The sequence below is a fragment of the Myodes glareolus genome, chromosome 21 (assembly GCF_982192425.1).
Source record: "Myodes glareolus chromosome 21, mMyoGla1.1, whole genome shotgun sequence".
Classification (NCBI taxonomy): domain Eukaryota; kingdom Metazoa; phylum Chordata; class Mammalia; order Rodentia; family Cricetidae; genus Myodes; species Myodes glareolus.
In genome coordinates this window covers 23,443,745-23,456,724 of record NC_142046.1, presented here as the reverse complement: position 1 = coordinate 23,456,724, position 12,980 = coordinate 23,443,745, and positions in this window count along the sequence as shown.

The window sequence follows — 12,980 nt, the reverse complement described above, 5'->3', positions numbered from 1 at the left end:
TCGGAGAAGAATGGTAGCAGGGAACTAGTAATGCCAGCCTCTGACATTTCACAGCAATATTTCTAACATGTAGTCATTTGGAATTTCTAAATATCTTTGGACATTTAATTAGAGGCCTGGAATTCAGTTCAGTTCTGCACCTGGTTAGTAGAAAAAGCTTTTTAAAAATCTCATTAAGTTTATAAGAGCCTTGACTATTTTTTCTGCACAAAATAGAGATTTGCTTTTAAAATCGGTTTATTTTACCTGAAATTAAAATACGTGTGACTTAGAAGGTGTTCAGTTTCTTTTTTCTTTTAGATATTAGATTACATAATGTGTACACAAAATATTGTGTGTGCATCATTGCTTACACTTTAATTATTAGATTGCTACATTACATACAAAAGATAGAACAGCATAACCCTAAATAATTCACACCACATATACTACACACATGTATATTTCACATACATATATTATAGTTTCATCCCCACCTTTTTCAACAAATCTTCCTTCTGCATCCTGCATCCTAGTATATAATGAAGTCTTGTTTCCTTACTCTGATATCCTATTACACTTAAGTTTTAAAGTTCTTTTTCATGACCTTTCATTTGTCTCATTGATTTCTATCAATAACCAAGTCTAAACAGTACTTCTCCCTTGTGATTTTAGGCTCCCAATGTTTATAATTATCACCATGATTGCTAGCATCAAAAACAACTTTTCGCAATTTCTGGCTAATATTACCAAGCACTGGGTAGTATATACAGGAAATATTCATCATATAAGGATAAAACTAAAATCCTTGACATTTTTGATTTTGAACAAACCTATTTTTTTGTGTGTTGATTCTTATTCTATTTACTATAATAACCTAGAAAGGGAGAGGAACTCACGGGGGTGAATCTAGTTATGTGGATTTTCATCAGTGAACCATGGGGCTTGTCAGACACATGGTTCTGAGAGAGGTGAAGAGCCATATGGCAAACATAGATTAATGGAAACAGGTTAATTTAAACTATCAGAATTAGTTGGAAACAAGCCTAAGACAAGGCCAAGCTTTTGTAAGTATTAAGTCTCCATGTCATTAGTTGGGGTCTGTTGGTCCAAAGAAAAGTCAACAGCAATTGGTTGATCCAACACATGGCATGACCATACAGACAGAGAAGTCACATGGGACAGCACTACCACAGTCACTGCCTGGGCCTCTCCACCAGCATTCACAACAGTTGCTTACTCTTTGTGGAATTCTGGGAAGATGACTCTGCAACTTCCCTGAGCTGGGGTGGGGATGTGACTTAGCTCTCATGGAAAGGATACCTAGAGCCCTTAACAAGTGGGATCGCCTGCTGGACTGACTCCAGAAGGACAAGGCTAACCATCAGCACTCTGTGCTAAAAGGAGTCACACAGTGGATGACCTGGTCAATTAATGTTTGGCTCACACTGTTGGAGAAGACTGTAGATGCACAGAAAATCAGATCCAGACTGAGAAAACCACTTAAAACGTACAATATGTTTGAAAATGTGTTTAGATTCTAAAGAAAACCAAGAGAAAATGGACATAAATAACTATAAAAAATAATTAATAAATATTTTAAAAATAATAAAGACTTAAAAGAGAGAGTAAAGTAATATAGAAATAATAAGCTACATAAGGGTGGTATCATAACACAGAAAGCCTGAATCCTATATAATTCTTTGTTAATATACTGGGTAGCTAACTTGAACTTCCCACAGGGCAGGAAACCCTGACTGCCCTTAGGGACAAAGAGGGAGGAGGAGAGGGGGGGGGAGTGGGAGGGTGTTGGGAAGAGGGGCGTAAATGGAAACTTTTATAATTTAATAAAATTACTTTAAAAAAATATTATATATATATATATATATATATATATATATATATATATATATATATATACTGGGTAGCTTTTGTATCAACTTGATACAAGCTAGAATCATTAGAGAAAGAAGTTTTTTATGAACTTGATACAAGCTAGAATCATTAGAGAAAGAAGCCTCTGCAGAGGAAATGTTTCCTTGAGATCCAGCTGTAAAGTATTTTCTCATTTAGCTGTCAATAAAGAAAGGCCCAGCCCTTTGTAGGTAGTGTCATCTTAGGGTGCTGTTCTTGGACTCTATATGAAGTGGCCTAAGCAAGACAGAAGCAAGACAGTAAGCAGCTCCTCTCCATGGTCTCTGCAACAGCTCCTGCTTCTGGGATCCTGTGTGTTTTGAATTCTAGTCTGATTTTCTTCAGTGATGGCCAGCAATGCTGAACTGTAAGTATAATAACCCCATTCCTCTCCAACTTGTTCTTTAGTTCTGCTGTTTTAACACAGCAATAGAAACCCTATATAAGACTGGGCAGTGGTGGCACATACCTTTAATCCCAGAAGATTTCTGTGAGTTTGAAGTCAACCTGGTCTACAAGAGTTCGTTCCAAGACATGCTCCCAAACTACAGAGAAACCCTGTTTGAATCCCAAAAGAAACCCTATCTTAGATATATTGGTACCAGTCCTGGGGGGGGGGGTATGTCTGTGACAGACATGGCAATGTTTTTGAGAAGATTGCAGAACTTTAGAAGAACCATTGAACACTAAGATTTTAGTGGGCTTAGTGGATTGTTCTTTAGGAACTTTGAAGATGAGACTGTTGAGACAAGTGCAGAAGATGGAGACAAGCTAGCAAAGACTTCCAGAGTCAATTTTTATTTCAAAATATGTTTCTGTGGTTCTTGCTAGCTGGCGCTAAAACATCCGTGTGATTAGCCAGACACTAGACCTACTAAGACAAAATTTAGCTTTGAAGACTACTTGATACTGGTCAGTTGGAGCTAAGAAATTCATGGTGATTAAGAAGAGACAAGCATTACTGAGGTTAAATCTTCTGGTATGTGCTTTCTGAGAGCACAGAGAAGCTATTTTCTGAAGGCAGTCAAGGTTGGACATCATGCTAGCAGTCGGACTTGTTAATGTGTAAGTGTCACTCAGGTGTTACTGGTTTTGAAGGCATGAAGGGGTTATGTAGAGCATATGAGGGCTAGCAATATGAAAGGCGAAAAAAGGTCACTGGTGAAGGTACAGCCTCAGTTGCAGCCGAAGTTTGAGAAATAAACAGACAATGCAAGGAAGTCGAAGTTTTGCAAAATAAGAAGAACCTATGAGAGGCTATTGATGAATATGCAGTCCAGTTGCAGCAGTGAATCCCAACACGTTGGAGATGCCAGGATCATTGGAAGACCACCGAGGACAGTGGAAGTATATGAAATAGAGCCAATCATAACCTAGAAGACAAACTGCGTGTGCTTCAGAGGACAGAGCCAGAAAAGTAACCTAAGGACTCTGGGAGAATCCAGGAGTTTTTGAATTGATTCCTGATTTTGAATAGTTGGAATTATGTTTTGTTATGATTTCGCTGTGACTATGCCCTGATTTTTTTCCATCTTGAAGTAAGACAATAATTTACTGGAGCCCAAAGTTGAAAAACTTAAATTTAAAAGACTTTGTATTTTTTAAACAGATTGGCATTTTAAAGGAACTGAAATTTAAAATGTATGTGAGTTTTTAAAGACTGTGTGACTTTGAAAGTTAGTTAAGATCTCGGGGATGAATAGGAAAGAAAGGATTGTGGCTTAATAGTGATGTCTTTATGTGGCAGATTAACAAGGGATCAGTTGTATTGGATGGTTTTGTGTGGCAACTGAACATAAGACAGAATCATCAGAGGAGGGAGTCTCAGCTGAGGAAATGCTTCCTTGAGAACTATTTGTAAGGCATTTTCTCATTTGGTGATCAATGGGTAAGTATCCAACCCATGATGTGTGGTATCATTTCTGGGATGCTGGTCTTAGGTTCTACCAAAAGATAGACTGAACTATTCAGGGGAAACAAATCAGCAAGCAGCTCCTCTCCATCAGCACCTGTTTCTGGGACACTGTCCTGTTGTGTGTTCCTGTCCTGACCTGCTTTCCTGATGGACAACAGTGTTGAAGTCTAAGCCTAATGTACTCTTTCCTCCCCAATTTTCTCTTTGATCCTGGTGTTTCATCACAGCAATAGAAACCCCAACTGAGACAGTTAATTCAATTTTGTAAATTATAATGAATAAAAAGGGAGATATTGAATTGTAAGAAAAAAATTACTGAATTAAACAAGCCTGTATATTTTGACAATGTCTTCATTTTAAAATGGAAGTCAGTAAGTGTGTTGCTTTGAGGGGATCTTATGTTTTTTGTTTTTTGTTTTTTTTTGGTTTGTTTTTGAGACATGGTTTCCCTGTAGCTTTGGAGCCTGTCCTGGAACTAGCTCTTGTAGATCAGGCTGGTCTCGAACTCACGAAGATCCTTCTGCCTCTGCCTCCCGGGTGCTGGGATTAAAGGCGTTCTTCAAAATTAATGAAGACAAAATTTGGCTGTGGGAGACTTCCTGCAAATCTTGACTGCAGGTATTCCAAAGTCAGCCCTTTTGTCTGCGAGGTCCCTGGCTAGCAAGTGGTCCTGCTCCTGTACCAGAAGATCCACCCTGAGGAGTAAATGAGGACCCAACCAGCTGGACACCCTGGGAACGGAGCACAGGCAACCCTCAATCCCCTAAACTTTCTGGCCATTCAGCAGGGCTTCTCTCTGACTACTGCCTTTCTTTAATTATCCCATCCCAGCTTGCCCCCCAAGCACTTCTTTCTATTTGCAGGGTCCTTAGATCCACCACCACAGCCTACATCAGGGTGGAGAGGATCTGAGAGACAACTCCAGTGCTGAGGGGAACTAAGAGAGGGCAGACCAAGAAAAACCCCCAAGTACACAGGTAGCCACAGCAAAGAATGGACCAAGACACCAAGACACTACTAATAGCATTTGGAAAAGGAGATGGGCAGGCACCAATGCAAGATTCCTCCAATAATCTGAAAAGCAACACGATAATACCAGAATCCAGCGAACATGCAACAAGAAGACTTGAACACCCTAATCCAGAAGAAGTAGAAGAAATGGACTTTAAACATAACATTATGAAAGTGTTAGAGACCATTAAACAGGATGTAAAAAACTCCTTTAAAGAAATGGATAAGAAGCCTAACAAAGAGTTAAAAGAAATTAATAAATTTATCAAAGATACCAAAGAAAACCAAGAAAAAGCAATCAAACAGGTAATGGAAACAGTTCAAGACTTGAAAACTGAAATAGAGGCAATGAAGAAAACACAAACCAAGAGATGGCAGGATATGGAAAATCTGGGTAAATGAACAGAAACTACAGAGACAAATCTAACCAACAGAATATAAGAGATAGAAGAAAGAATCTCAGACACTGAAGATACTATAGAGGAAAGAAACACACTGATCAAAGAAAACAGCAAATCCAACAAATTCTTAACACAAAACTTCTAGGAAATCTGGGACACCATGAAAAGACCAAACCTAAGAACAATGGGATAGAGAAGGAGAAGAATTCCAGCTCAAAGGCCCAGAAAATACATTCAACAAAATTATAGAAGAAAACTTTCCCAACCTAAAGAACGATATTCCTATGAAGGTACAAGAAGTTTATAGAACACCGAATAGACTAAATCAAAAAAAAAATCTCATCGCCATATAATAATCAGAACAAAAAACATACAGAATAAAGAACGAATATTAAGAGCTGAAAAGGAAAAAGGTCAAGTAACATATAAAGGTAAACCTATCAGAATACACCTGACACCTCTATGGAAACCATGAAAGCCAGAAGGTCTTAGATAGATGTGTTGAAGAAACTAAGAGACCATGGACACAAGCCCAGACTACTATACCCAGCTAAGCTTTCTTTCACCATCAATGGAGAAAACAAGATATTCTAGAATAAAAACAAATTTAAACAATAGGTAGCCACAAAACCAGGCTTACAGAAAATAATAGAAGGAAAATCACAACCCAAGGAACCCCCCCCCCACCAGCACAACTTAAAGGAGGGAAACACACAAACTCTACCACCAAAAATAAATAAATAAATAGATAAATAAATAAATAGCCAGAATTAACAACCATTGGTCATTAATATCACTTAATATCAATGGACTCAATTCACCTATAAAAAGGCATAGGTTAAGAGAATGGATGTGAAAACAGGATCCAACAATCTGCTGTTTACAAGAAACACACCTCAACCACAAAGATAGACATTTACTCAGAGTAAAGGGTTGAGAAAATGTTTGTCAATCAAACGAACCTAAGAAACAAGTGGGTGTAGCTATACAAATATCTAATAAAATTGACTTCAAACTAAAATCAATTAGAAGAGATGGAGAAGGACACTTTATACTAATAACAGGAACAATTCATCAGGATGAAGTCTCAATCCTGAATATCTATGCCCCAATATAAAAGCACCCACATATGTAAAAGAAACATTACTAAAACTCAAAGCACACATCAAACTCCACACACTAATAGTAGGAGATTTCAACAATCCTCTATCACCAATGGACAAGTCAACCAGACAGAAGCCTATCAAAAAATAAGAACTAACAAAGGTAATGAATCAAATGGACTTTACAGACATCTATAGAACATTCCACCCAAATAGGACAGAATATACCTTCTTCTCAGCATCTCATGGAACTTTCTTGAAAATTGATCACATAGTAACAAAACAAACTTCCACAAATACAAAAAATTTTAGTAACCACCTATATACTATCAGATCACTATTGAATATAGTTAGAATTCAACAACAGTTCTACTCCCAGAAAGCCTACAAACTCATGGAAACTGAACAGTCAACTAATGAATCATACCTGGGTAAGGAAAGAAATGAAGAAGACATTAAAGTCTTCCTTGAATTCAACGAAAATAAAGACACAACATACCCAAACCTATGGGACACTATGAAAGCAGTGCTAATAGGAAAGTTCGGACTAAGTGCCCACATTAAAAAAAAATGGAGAAATCTCACATTACAGACTTAACAGCACACCTGAAAGCTCTAGATAAAAAAGAAGCTGACTCACCCAGGAGGAGTAGAAGATTGGAAATAATCAAAATAAGGGCTGAAATCAACAAAATAGAAACAAAGAAAACAATCCAAAGAATCAATGTAATAAAGAGCTGGTTTTTTGAGAAAATCAACAAGATTGACAAACTCCTATCCAAACTAATCAAAAGGCAGAGAGAGAACACCAAATTAACAAGATCAGAAATGAAAAGGGGGGACATAACAGACACTGAGAAAATTCAGAGAATCATTAGGTCTTACTACAAAAGCCTATATGCCACAAAGTTGGAAAAAAAAAAAAGAAATGAACTTGTTTTTAGATAAATACCATATACTAAAATTAAATAAAAACCAGGTGAACAATTTAAATAGACCTATAAGCTGTGAGGAAATAGAAGCTACCAAAAAAAAAACCCTCCCAATCAAAAAAAGGCCAGAACCAGATGGTTTTAATGCAGAGTTTTACCAGAACTTCCAAGAAGACCTAATTCCAATACTCCTTAATGTGTTTCACATAATAGAAACAGAGGAGTCATTGCCAAACTCTTCTTATGAAGCTACAGTTATCATTATACCAAAACCACAGAAAGACTCAACCAAGAAAGAGAATTATAGACCAATCTCACTCATGAACATTGATGCAGAAATTCACAATAAAATACTGGAAAACAAAATCCAAGAACACATAAAAAAATTATCCATTACAATCAAGTGGACTTCACCCCAGAGATGCAGAGCTTGTTCAACAAACCAAAATCTATCAATGTAATCCATCATATAAATAAACTGAAAGAAATAAAACATATGATCATTTCATTAGATGCTGAAAAAGCATTTGACAAAATTCAACACCCCTTTATGATAAAGGTCTAGGAGAGATTAGGGATACAAGAATCATATGTAAATATAATTAAAGCAATATACAGCAAACCAACAGCTAATATCAAATTAAATGGAGAGAAACTCAAAGCCATTCCACTAAAATTAGGAACAAGACAAGGCTGTCCACTCTCACCATATCTCTTCAGCATAGAGCTTGAAGTTCTAGCAATAGCAATAAGACTGCATAAAGAGATGAAGGGGATTCGAATCAGAAAGGAAGAAATAAATGTTTCATTATTTGTAGCTGATATGATAGTGTACATCAGTGACCCCAAAAACTCTACCAAAGAACTCCTACAGCCAATAAATACCTTCAGTGATGTGGCAGGATACAAAATCAACTTTAAAAAATCAGTAGCCCTCCTATGCACAAAGGAAAGAGAAGCAGAGAGAGAAATCAGAGAAACTTTACCTTTCATGATAGCCACAATTATCATAAAGTATCTTGGGGTAACTTTAACCAAGGAAGTGAAAGACCTATTTGACAAGAACTTTAAGGCTTTGAAGAAAGACATTGAAGAGGACACCAGAAAATGGAAGGATCTCCCATGCTCTTGGATGGGTAGGATCAACATAGTAAAAATGGCAATTCTACCAAAGGCAATCTATAAATTCAATGCAATTCCCATCAAAATCCCAACAAAATTCTTCACAGACCTTGAGAGAACAATCATCAACTTTATTTGAAAAAACAAAAAAACCCAGGATAGCCAAAACAATCCTATACAATAAAGGAACTTCTGGAGGCATTACCATCCCTGACTTCAAACTCTATTACAGAGTTACAGTAATGAAAACAGTTTGGTATTGGCATAAAAACAGAGACGTCGACCAATGGAATTGAATCAAAGACCTGAATAATAATCCACAAAACTATGAACACCTGATTTTTGACAAAGGAGCCAAAATTATACAATGGAAGAAAGAAAGAATCTTTAACAAATGGTGCTGGCATAACTGGATGTCAACCTGTAGAAGAATGAAAATAGATCCTTATCTATCACCATGCACAAAACTCAAGTCCAAATGGATTAAAGACCTCAATGTAAATCTGACCACACTGAACTTGATACAAGAGAAAGTGCGAAATAGTCTGCAACACATGGGCACAGGAGATCACTTCCTATGTATAACCCCAGTAGCACAGACAAGCAACAATGAATAAATGGGGCCTCCTGAAACTGGGAAGCTTCTGTAATGCAAAGGACACCGTCATTAAGACAAAAAGGCAACCTTATGAATGGGAGTAGATCTTCATCAACCCCGCATCAGACAAGGTCTGATCTCCAAAATATACAAAGAACTCAAGAAACTAGACATTAAAATTATGAATAACCCAATTAAAAATGGGGTACTGAACTGAGTTCTCAAAAGAAGTTCAAATGGCCAAAAGGCACTTAAGGTCAAGCTCAAAATCCTTAGCAATCAGGCAAATGCAAATCAAAACAACATTGAGATACCATCTCACACCTGTCAGAATGGCTAAAATCAAAAACATCAGTGTTAGCCTATGCTGGAGAGGATGTGGAGTAAAGGGAACACTCATCCGTTGTTGGTGGGAATGCAAACTTGTGCAACCACTTTGGAAATCAGTGTGGTGGTTTTATCAAGAAATTGGGAGTCATCCTACCTCAGGATCCAGTAATTTCACTCCTGGGAATATACCCAAGAGATGCCCCATCATACTACAAAAGCATTTTTTCAACTGTGTTCATAGCTGCATTATTTGTAATAGCCAGAACCTGGAAACAATCTAGGTTCCCCTCAATAGGAGAATGGATAAAGAAGGTGTGGCACATATACACTTTAGAGTTTTACTCAGTGGTAAAAAACAATGACATCTTTAATTTTGTATGCAAATGAATGGAAATAGAAAATACTTTACTGAATGAAATATCTCAGACCCAAAAAGATGAATATGGTATGTACTCACTCATAAGTGGATTCTAGTCATTAACAAAGGTCACTGAGCCTATAATTCGTGATCCTAGAGAAGCTAAATAAGAAGGTGGACCCAAAGAAAAACCTATATTTATCGTCTTGGATACTGGAAGTAGACAAGATCACCCGGCAATAGTTGGGAGCACGGGGATGGGATTGGGGTTGGGGGAAGGGAATATGGGTAGAGAGAAGGGAGAAGGGGAATATTGGGGAGAGCTTTGGGGAATGGCATGGTTGAGATGGAGGAAGTGTGGATATGTCAGTAGGGAAGAAGATATCTTCATTAAGGGAGCCATTTTATTGTTGGCAAGAGACTTAGCTCTACAAGGGTTCTCAAGTGTTCAAGGGGATATTCCCAGCTAGGTCCTTGGCAACAGAGGAGAGAGTGCCTGAACTGGCCTTGTCCCATAGCCACACTGATGAATATCTTGAATATCACCACAGCACCTTCATCTAGCGATAGTTGGGAGATGGGTGTGTGGGTAGGGATGGGGGTAGGGTTGGGGAAAGGGGAGAGAGGCAGAGAAAAGGGAGAAGGGAAAGACTGGGGAGAGCTTGGGTGAGTGGGAGGATTGAGATGGAGGAAGGGCGGATATAGGAGCTTGGAAGAAGATATATACATTAAAGGAGTCATTTTAGGGTTGGCAAGAGACTTGGTTCTAGAGGGGATCCCAGGTGTCCACGGGGATGTCTCCAGCTAGGTCCCTTGGGCAGCAGAGGAGAGGGTGCCTGAACTGTCCTTGCCCCACTATCACACTGATGATTATCTTGAATATCACCATAGAATCTTCTCCGGACGACCCGCTGATACAGTGTGCCTATTCTAATGGGAGCTCACCAAATCCAGCTGAACTGGGACTGAAAGAGCAAGCCATCCAACCAGACTCTCTGAATGTGACTGACAATGGGGGTTGACTAAGAAGCCATTGATAAAGGCACTGAGACTTGTTTCTACTGCATGTACTGGCTTTTTGGGACCCTCGTCTGTTTGGATGCACAGCTTCCTAGGCCTATGTAGGTGGGAGGGCCTTGGACTTTTCACAGGGCAGGATTCCTTTCCCTCTCTTAAGGAGGGAGGGGGAGGGAGGAGGAGATGTTGGGGAGCGGGAGGGGAATGGGAGGAGATGAGGAAGTGTAAAGTTTTGAATGGAAAAATAAAAAATAACAATTAAAAAAAGGAAAAAAAAAACTCTTGACTGCAGACATGAGGAAGAAACCAAGAAAACAAAACAAAACAATAAAACCTACAAGACACGTAGGTCTTGTACATGAACATGCTAATACTTCTACATGGGACAATTCTAAGATTGGATAAAGAAAGATAATTCGTATTTGCTACAGAGGCTTCATGACTTATTATTACATGCCATTCTTTCATATGGCCTAATTGTGATTTAAATGCAGCTCAAATGGACCTATAAAATTGATATATATCTTTTACCTTCTCAAATATAAAACAGATGAATCATTTCTAGCTTATTGTGTATAACATACATTCCATACATGTGGTAACACAAATATATATGTAGCTTTTAAAAGTTTGTGGTTCTTTTCAGATAAAAATGGACCAAACACCAATAAAGACAAATAGCCCAGGTGATCCAGAATGCCTTTAAGAATGCCTCTCACAATTTCCTCAAAAATCTAAACGTAGAAAACATCAAAGCTGCTGACTGAGATGGTCTAGTCTCACAGACTAGCCAGGACTTCAAATAATCCCTGTTCTTTACAATTACACAGAGACTGGGCAGCAAATAACACAGCTAGCTTTCCCAGGACTTAACCATTATCACAATTTTCTCAGACCACTAACAATCTGTTACCCCCACCCCAGACATCAGAAAGTAAATATAAGAACGTAATATCAACATTCCAAAAAGGTGAGGTGGGTAGTTTTTGGTCACTCAGTAGGTTGTAGAGATTTGCCATCATAAACTGTTACTCATCAAAATCAGCAAAATAGCTAAGCAAAGGAGGTTGAATTCAGGAATTTCTTTCTGAAAAGAAAATAGGGGGAATAGGAATGATAAGATAAAAGGGTAGATTATTGAACCTACTTTTAAACTAAAAAGTTACTAGTAGTTTCACATATTTTACGCTGGTATGGGGTTTGGTAAATTCATACAAATTTAAGGTTATTTTTTGTTACAACATATGATATAAGAATTATAGCATAAAAGGGTAAATTATTGAGACTACTTTAATTAGACACTGCCAGGAGCAAACATGTCTCATCATCATAAAAAGCTTTGTGTTAATAAAATATTTTAAATGCCATATTCCATAAGTCTTTAAAGTGTTTGAAGATAATTTATTTATATCTAAAATATAACTTTGTACGACCTTGAAAATAAACCTCACATGACTCAAAGTTTGACTGTTATAAATGTCTGTTAACCTGTATTTTCTTATTATCCAAAATACCTCTCAAGAACTAAAATTTAAATTACATTTTTAAATGAGCAGCATAGGTACACTATCTTAAACAAGAATAGAAACATATATACAGTAAAACAAAAATAACTTTAAATTTGAATCAATTTGCAAAGATTCATGCCAATGTAAAATATTTGAAACTAGTGGTTCTTCAAAAGTGTACTCAATAATCTAGCCTTTTATCTCATCCTTTTATACACTGAACAACCCCCACTTTCCATTCAGAAAGATATTTCCGAATCTAATCTGTGTTCAGTTTTTTTCCTGATCATGACAAACAACAACTTGTACCAAAACACCTAAATGAGTGCAAACATTCATAACCCATCAAATGACCTAAATCAACTACCGCACCTCTTGGGAATGTCGGTGTCATAGTCTCTAGATTGCTTACTGTTGTCTGGAGATGATGGCACCTTTGAGGAACCCTGAGAAAATTAGGATAATGGTTAAGTTCCGGGAGAGATAGTAATAACATTTGTTTTCCAGTCTCTGTACGTGACTTATCTGCATCTTTTCCTGGAATAGTATGTGAGGCTGACCCATCTCAGCTAGTGGCCTTGAAGCTGTTCTCGATGTAGAACACTGGGGAAACTGAAACAGAGGCATTCTGAAGTCACTCTGAGATGCTGGATCACCTGAGCCACTTGTTTTCATTAGTGTCTGGTTACCTTCTCTGTATTGTAAGTTTTCTAAGCTTATTGCTTTATATCTGTAGCCAGTATTTTCCAGGGATTTTTTTCCCTGATAAAACCAGATCTCTGTCAATATTGA